An 8,546-nucleotide genomic window follows, 5' to 3' on the forward strand; every position below is an offset into this window, starting at 1 on the left:
TCAGTAGGTGATTCAACCCCAGATTCCAGCATGGCTTGATCCAATAGTTGCACCAGCGCAGGGAGCACAGATTGACAAGAATAGGAATGAATTAAGTGCCTATCTCGCTTAGTAGCAACGCCACAGCAAAGACAAAGATCATCGAGAGCTGCCATTGCTGAAAACGTGGGTGGAATGCTTGGTAGCTATAGCGACTGCAATTTGATTAGGTCTCCCGATTCTGGCAGCCGCAACATAAATGAATATTAAGGCTGAAACCAGACTCCATCCCGCCTACCCAATTGACAAAAAGGGGTGGAGTCTGGCCGCTCGAGACTACCCTTTGGCCTGATTTTTTAGCAACTTTAAAAATTCATTAAAAATCCAATTTTGATCGGAATCAACTCAAACTTTCTACACAGCAGAAGTACATGTATATGTATCAGAAAAAATTATAAAAATGGAGAATTTTCTCCTTGTCATTTTTGGTGAATATTGACCAAAGTCCCTGTACTACAGGGACTTCGGCCTGATTTTGGAACAACTTTAAAAATTCATTAAAAATCCAATTTTGATTGGAATCATCTTAAACTTTCTAGGCAACATATGTACATGTATATGTATCAGAAAAAATTTAAAAAATGTAAAATTCTTTTTTGGCAAATTTGGCCAAAGTCCTATATAAGAGCTTCGGCCTGATTTTGAGCAACTTCAAAAATTCATAAAACTCAAACTTTGATCACTAGTTTCACTACACAACATAATGACTGTATAATGTATGTACATGTATCAGGAAAAATGGGAGAAATTTTTTGTAGCAATTTTTGACAAAGTGCCTTGTACAGTACACGGCCTTTGGCTAAATTTTTGAACAATTTAACAATTTTTATGTTGATACAATCTGCTCCGAATTTTTACGAATCATAAAAACATGTAGCTATGTAAATCAATAATAATATGATTTCTTTTCTTTCTAAACTCAGAGGATGCTGGACGAAGAAGAGAGAGATGATACAACACTGAAGGAGAGATTTGGTTCAAAATGGAAGAGAACTACATCAAATGAACTGACACAGAGCATTCGTGGTGAAGTGGCAAAATTTCAAGGAATTGTTGAATCAGCAACTAAAGTAAATTAGTACTGCCATAATAATATATATTTATCCATCAATATAGTAATATTAATAATTATTTCATTTGTTCACAGTATGTCATGCCATTGGTGTGCATTCATCTCTCCTTGTATTCATTGTACTGTATTTAGAGCTTTTATTGTGATTTATCAGCAATACCATCTATGAGCAGCACTATTATTTATTCATTCATTCTTTTATTGTGTACTTCTTGTATTTTCATGTCTCCCTCTACCCTCACTCTCTCTCACACTCACACACACACACACACACTCTCTCTTTCTCTTCCTCTCTCTCTTTGTAGGCTGATTTAACCGTTAGAGAGAAATTTGAGACACATTGTCCGGCTATGGTGACACTCAAAAAGAGCGAGACTGACCCTGCCTAAAGCTGGTGCAATGGCACTTATGGCAGCCATCAAAGCTGGAAGCCCAGTATGAGAAAAATAAAAAAATAATGATTAATCTTCAATGATGTTATTTCTAGTCTGTCCAAGAGCTTCATTCATTGATGGAGGATGTGAAAACGATAAAAGCTGAGAGAGAAGTGTTGGAGCAACAGCTAAAAGGGCCAGTTGCTGACATTAGTAAGAAAAGAAAACATTGATAATATACTTGTACTTGCTTCTCTTTCTCTCTCTTATTGTTTCTCTTCCTTCTCATAGCATGCATCATAATTACTTCCGAATGGCAAAATGGCTACTTTGCCATTCATTTGTACGTCACTATAAACTCTTCTGGCAGGCTTCCTTAACTATGAGCATGCCTAATTTATGCTGCTCTTTCATTTGCCTAGACCCAGGGATGCAAAGGAAGCAAAAAGTCGTCAGATAGAGAATTAGTGAAGCGGCTGAAGTGAACACAGTCTTGTCTTGTTACTCCTATAGTTATTGCTATCGCTACTTTTCTGCTAAATACTGATATAATTGTACTCCTTTTCTGCCTTGTGCTGTAAAAAGAAGCTGTGGAAAAAGCAGCTTTACTGCTGTAAGCGAATAAGGCTCATTAATTTTTGCCATACGGAAATAATTATGACATCAAGAAGTGACATCACTGCAACCACTCTAAACAGTCATAAGAATTCTCATTTTTAAATAATTTTTTCTGATATATATATATACCTATGCATATACTTATATGTTGTGTAGAAAGTTTGATCTTTTTTCGATCAAAATTGAGTTTTTTAACGAATTTTTAAAGTTGCTCAAAAATTCGGTAAAAGTCCTTGTCTTGGGCCAAAATTTCTCCAAAAATGGCTAGGTTAGAATTCTCCATTTTAATAATTTTTTTTGATACATACATGTATATGATTTGTAATAATTATCATGCTCACAAATAGGGTCGTCTCATGGTGGCTGATGATTGGTCTGAATGTCCTTCTTGTCATTTCCCAGCACTTTATTCAGAGTTTAAGAAGTATGCATGTAAATGTACATGTATATGATCTAAAATAAAGTTTATCTGTTGTCATTATTGCAGGTTATTAGAGTCAGAGAATACATGCCCATTATGTTCAGCAGAGATCTCTTCTAAGTCGATTCAACCATAGATAATTACCTCTGATATACAGACTAAATGAAGAAATTATTGTTACATTAATCCATCACTTATGTACATGCATCCCCCTTTCATTTATAAAGAACATTGCATTTATTATAATGTATATCATTAATAATAGCATGCAAGAGTTGGTGGATACAGCTCCTTTAGACTTTGCACCTCTAGTCGCAGAATAATCTATTCAGATACAGATTGGTTTCTTTGACAGTTAGACACTCTATCAACTGTACCGAGGTCTTTGCCCCTGGGCCCAACTGCATGCATGGTTACAATAATTGATTTCTGAGGAATTCTAATGCTGTTAAAAATTGAGTAAAAATTATTACCCTGCAGTGATGCATCTACTCCTACACTTTAAATTGATCAAAATTATTTTCAATATACGCAGTTGTTGAGCATATTTCTTTTTTAAACTGACCACTGAATATGTATATGTCCTTTGTTTCTATTATATCAGAGTATCAGTGAAGAATTGAAGATGTCCATGCTTAACTGCGGTCAAGACTTGACCTGTAAATATTTCTGAAATTATTATTTAAAAGCAAAAATAGAAGTGATAAAAAGTGATAACAATTGAAACTAAAACTGAGTAGAAATTAGAGAGAAAATGCAGTAAAAATGTAATTAAAGTTTATTTTGAAAAAACTCAATACGGGCGAGCCTGAAAATTATGAATTGTTCATATCAAAATTTTATTGTTGTCAAAATTTAAAATTTATTGCACGTGGCACGTGCACTTCACGTTCACGACTTCACTTCAGCTTGTATCTACTATCAAGAGTAGATAATCTACTCTTGCTACTATCTAATGGTCTAGTTCTCTGAAGAGTAAAGACTAAGAGGTGAAGGAGGGTTTCGTCCAGTCTATTGCTCTCCATGTACTGGTGTAGTAGTAGTTCTGGTGCCCAGTGGTAAGGGTTTGGCCAGCGAATTTGGCTAATGTTCTTGATTTCTCGGCGTCTCTTGGAGCGCCCTCCTGTATTATCCTTGACGGAAGAATTTTAAAAGTGACTTTAAAGTAAATTTCGCTTTACTTGAGCGTGTTTTATATTAGATGGGATTTTGGTTGTGAAAGTTTCTCTTTAGATGTCCTACCTATATCTATAGACCCTCTGTACTGTATAATGGTTCCAGTCTTCTCTCCGAGCTTCTTGTACCCAAACTACTAAACTGTACCAGCTGCTAGTAATAATTCAAACTAAAGTAAACTGGTGAGTTCTGTGGGGCTGGTGTAGCCATTAAAATTGATAAATTGAGAAGGGCGACCTCTCTGTGTAGCATATTATTTTAATTTGTGACCATGTCAATTGATGTAATTATTTATTATTTAATTTTGCTACATGTAATGAGTCTGAATATTATGGGGACAAAGATTTGGGAGGAATGGACTAATAGACCCTATTGGGTGCTAATTTCTGCAAGTAATTATTGCATTACGGTATCCACCCACACTCATGATTTGGACGGCAATAAGATACACTATAGCTACATGGGGAAACAAGGATCAAGAGGCCTTTGTGGCTTCCAGAGCTTGCCTGAGTGGCAATAAATGCCAGTAAGAGTGAAGAACAAAGCCCAGAATGTCTCCTGAGAAAAAGCTTCATTACACTTGAAGCCACTTGTCCACAAAGGCTGCTTTTGGCCTCCTATCCATTGGTTTTTGCCTTGTTTTGCCGTCCAGCAGAAGAATTTCAAAATTTTTTCATTAAAGAATGCGGATAGGATACGGATCATTACGAATAGCGTCTCATATATAGTATCTATAATTGCTTCTAGAAGTCAGCGCCCTATAGGGTCTATATGCAATTTATAATCTTGTATTTGCTAAATTGCTATTAGAAATGGTTTATCTTAGTTCGAAAAGTTTTGATTTTTAATGGAGCATCATTTGGCAACTTATTTATACATTGTAACATGTACTGTCAAGAGTGGATAATTATTGTATATTTACCAAGTTGTCTTAGTTTGTTGGTATTCTACTAGTTTTTTTAACTTATAAATTGATATTTGAAACAAGGATTTTAAACTTGTTGATGCTAGATAAATTGTATTGAAAATGTCTTTTCTTGTCACCTTTCACCTTTGTTTTTTATGTACTATGGAGTACTCTTAGCGCCTGCTGCATGTTCAGACCACATGCTTCATGTACATTTACAAGTTCCACCTGTTGATTGAATGTAGCTACTGAATACTTGGTCTACTTTATAAGACTGTGGGTCTCCCCTCTTTCCCATTTTTAGTATTGTGAACCATTCTGTTTTTACTTGCTCTTTCCTCTCTTTTATCTATAGGACTTCTTATGGTGGTATACATGTTGTTAGCTGGGAATCTTAATGTAATGTAATTGGTAAGAGAGTAACTGGTACATCTTCCTGTAGTGATGATTATTAGATTTTTGGACTTTTAGTACATATCAATGCCAGCAAGAGTGGATAATTATTTAGGGAGAGTGTCTAACCCGCCTATAATCTGTGATACCACAGTGCGTAAGTTTACATAGCATGGTTATTAGCACCAAGTAGCCATTCTTGCGTCCTTATACTGATTCAAAGTCAGAAGGCTGCAAATAAGAAAGAGCTAACCATTAGAAGAACATATTCCCGTCTGCTCCTGCTTGTTTCTCGCACTACATGATCTTCAGAGTGGAGATATAAGTCTTAAAGTTGCCAGCATGCTTCAAGCGCCATTTTATCAGCCACACCCATAAATTTGAAGATTACTGAGATTAACTCTGTATACTTGCAAAAAACGGATGTAAACATACACGCTAGTGGTATCACAGAATATAGGCAGGTTAGACACTCTCCCTAAATAATTATCCACTCTTGATGCCAGTAAATGCATTTAAATGTATGCCATGTTGAAGTTTTGAAGTTATAAAGTTTGGGCAGTATACCATTTATATGAAATAATATGGTCCATTGAATTTCAGGGAAGCTTTTTGTCTTTGCATTTCATTGTTGTTTTCATGTCTACATATTAATTATTGTACATGTATCATCAATTAATGTTTTGTGTTTTTTTAGTTTGTGAAAGAGGCAAATTTGTTGATAGAGTGACACTGGTAAGTGTGAATTTAGGTTCTTGATTTATTTGATGTGTTCTTCATGTACATTAAAATGCATGTGTAGCTGAGGTATCTTTTAAAATACATGTGATATGTTATTAGTTATGTTCTTTGTACTGACCTAGGCTGGATCCTTGGTTTAATGATATTCCTCTCTTTCTATCCTGTATCTCGGATTCTCGGTAGAGATTGAGCTTGGTGGAATAGAGAGTAGAGACTAGCTGTGGATTTCAGAAGTGTAACTGTATGTTATACATGTACAATCCACTCATTGTGTTTAACAGCATACATGTACATGTAATATGGAATATCTAATAGTGATGACACACGTCAAAAGTACCGCAGGCACCTAGCGATCTCACGTACTGTACTGCAGTGATCTAATCCAACTACAACTATGCGCTGATGCTGCTGCTAGCGAGGCTGTTTTTTGAGTTTGGGACACCCATCATTACCCTCTGAGCATAAAGAAGAATGTCCTTTTCATTCCTGCTAGGTCATTCACGTTGAGCTTGAGCTTTTTTTATTAATAGTTAACACACAAGCTCACACTTGTTTTTATTGATAAGAGTATAAGAGTTTTTTTTTGAGGGAATTATAATTATTTCGTGAAATCTACTAAAATTCAAATTTTCTGATTTCATTTTTGTAAATTCTACCGCGTGCCATGTGGCTATCGTATTACATTGATTTTGTGGATTTTATTTTCGCAAATCACGAGGGAATTTTCGAAATTCTTGAAATTCGCAAATTTGCAACCCCTAAAAATACGGTAGTAATAATAATAATAATAATAATAGTAATAATGATAATAATAATAATAATAATAATAATAATAATAATAATTGGGGCGAGCATGAGTGAGCCCCACATAAACAACTTAAGTATGCTTCTACACGTACGTCATTTATGTGTTTATTTATTACATGTTTTAAAAATGATAATTTTGATACAATATAGTACTACATGCATAAAGTAAAGCAAGAAATTTCTCATAGAGAAGCTTAAAGGATAACAAAACCCAAAAATTTTTAGCTGCAATTTGTTTATTATGAAGTACTATTACTTGCAAAAATATCAAAATTGTCAATATGCTTGAAAAACTTGCAGAATTGCAGCAATCCGCCATTTTGACAAAAATACTTTGAGTATTGGGCGTGGTCACGTGATGACGCACATGGGGAAACATGTCTTATAAATCTACTTTTATGATCTAAAGTAGTGTCCTCTTTGAATGGTTTATCATATTAGCGACATAAAGGAAGCGGAGCAGCAGCTTTATCTTGTCTGGTGTCTTCTGTTGCTATTTTAAGTACTTAGTCAGAAATATCTTTTACAAAACCTGTCAAAATATTTACTTTAGCAAGCATACATCTATTTACTGTGACTGCTCTTTTCCTTTATCTTTCACCTATGTACAGTACTGCTCACGGGCAAGTTTACAGAGGTGCGCATTTATTATCTCATGGACATGTCACACATTGCGTGGTGCTCTTAACACTTGTCGCAGCACACGTCCATCGATCAATCAAATGTATCACGTGTGGGCGTTGACTCTAGTGAGTCCACTTGTGTTAGAGCACTTGACCATCAAGAACTATAAAAGTGAACGGTTCAGTCTCAGTTTGGCCATCGTATTGCAAGTTTTCTGACACTATGCCAAGATTATTTTTGGAATTGAGGAGGCTGGTTGTCACACTACGCCAGAATGGAAGCTCAGTCGAAGATATCTCTCGTCGGTTATTAGATGGTGGAGTAACTGTTAGCCGCACATCTTTGTACAAGCTGCTAAAGAAGTACAAAGAGAAAGGAACTGTAGGAGATCTATGGAGAGCCACAGTAGTTCCTAAGCTAAGTGAAGAACACTTGGTATTCATTGACAATGCTATGGCAGAGAATGATGAGGCTAATTCCACCAAGCTGTTAGAACTTTTGACAGAAAAGTGGCTGACCCTCAAATTGTCAAAGCCAACCATCAAAAGAGGGAGAAAGAAGCTAGGCTGGGTTGCAACAAGACCCAAATACTGCCAGCTTGTAAGAGATGCAAATAAGGAGAAGAGATTAGTATGGTGTTTGGAACAATTACGTAACAAAAAATGAACAGTTTGACAATGTTATATTTACAAACGAGTGCTCAGTACAACTTGACAATGACAGTCGGATATGTTTTAGGAGAATAAAGCAACTAAGAAAGTACAAACCACAACCCAAGCACCCCATAAAAGTCCATATCTGGGGAGGAATCAGCAAATCTGGAGCTACATCAATTGTCATCTTTACAGGAATCATGATGTTGACAAGATTCTGTATGATTATATAAAATGGACTACAGTCAAACCTCTCTAAAACGAACCCCCAATTAGCGGACATCTCTCTATAACGTACAGTTGCTCTTGTCCCGGCCATAAGGCGATTGGGTAGTATATAAAAGAACCTCTGTATAATTTGTTAGTGAATAATAAATGCAATTAGTGACAGTATAGTAGTTCCCCCATTAGTAAGACAAAAAATAAAAGAAGAAAAATAAGCATATACCAGGCAATAATATCTTCGCTATATGCTCATACGTACATACATAAATTGATAAAAATAACTTTTACATTACTGAAAGTAACACTGATGTTATAATTACTTTCTTTACTGCTATGCATTGCACTTTTCTGTTATTATTATGATTAATGATTATGCAGTGATCATGTTACTATGTGTTTATTAAACACATTGAGGTTGTGTACTAGTTTGGGTAATTAAAGTACATGTATTGTTACCTTTATCAAGCATTTTCAAAAAATCTGAATCCAATTTAGC

At 35.4% G+C, this 8,546-nt stretch overlaps 3 long non-coding RNA genes across 6 annotated transcripts; all 3 read left to right on the top strand.

Moving 5' to 3' along the window:
- The first annotated feature begins 966 nt into the window (after positions 1–966).
- On the top strand, positions 967–2,019 carry LOC109588337 (uncharacterized). Its single transcript, XR_002188091.1, has 4 exons — positions 967–1,109; positions 1,417–1,546; positions 1,599–1,698; positions 1,777–2,019. It is a non-coding gene; the product is annotated as an uncharacterized LOC109588337 (long non-coding RNA).
- A 411-nt stretch (positions 2,020–2,430) lies between these two features.
- On the top strand, positions 2,431–2,760 carry LOC109588336 (uncharacterized). Its single transcript, XR_002188090.1, has 2 exons — positions 2,431–2,527; positions 2,591–2,760. It is a non-coding gene; the product is annotated as an uncharacterized LOC109588336 (long non-coding RNA).
- Positions 2,761–3,403: 643 nt separating this feature from the next.
- LOC109588339 (uncharacterized) lies at positions 3,404–8,529 on the top strand. 4 transcript variants are annotated; one of them, XR_002188093.1, is made up of 6 exons: positions 3,404–3,689; positions 3,758–3,882; positions 4,963–5,018; positions 5,698–5,735; positions 5,864–5,982; positions 6,699–8,529. It is a non-coding gene; the product is annotated as an uncharacterized LOC109588339 (long non-coding RNA). The 4 variants fall into 4 exon arrangements; XR_002188094.1 differs by lacking the exon at positions 6,699–8,529 and having other exon boundaries at positions 3,406–3,689; positions 3,747–3,882; positions 5,864–6,325; XR_002188092.1 differs by lacking the exon at positions 6,699–8,529 and having other exon boundaries at positions 3,406–3,678; positions 3,726–3,882; positions 5,864–6,325.
- The last annotated feature ends 17 nt before the right edge of the window (positions 8,530–8,546 follow it).

This window comes from Amphimedon queenslandica, unplaced genomic scaffold (assembly GCF_000090795.2).
Source record: "Amphimedon queenslandica unplaced genomic scaffold, v1.1 AMPQUscaffold_12152, whole genome shotgun sequence".
Classification (NCBI taxonomy): domain Eukaryota; kingdom Metazoa; phylum Porifera; class Demospongiae; order Haplosclerida; family Niphatidae; genus Amphimedon; species Amphimedon queenslandica.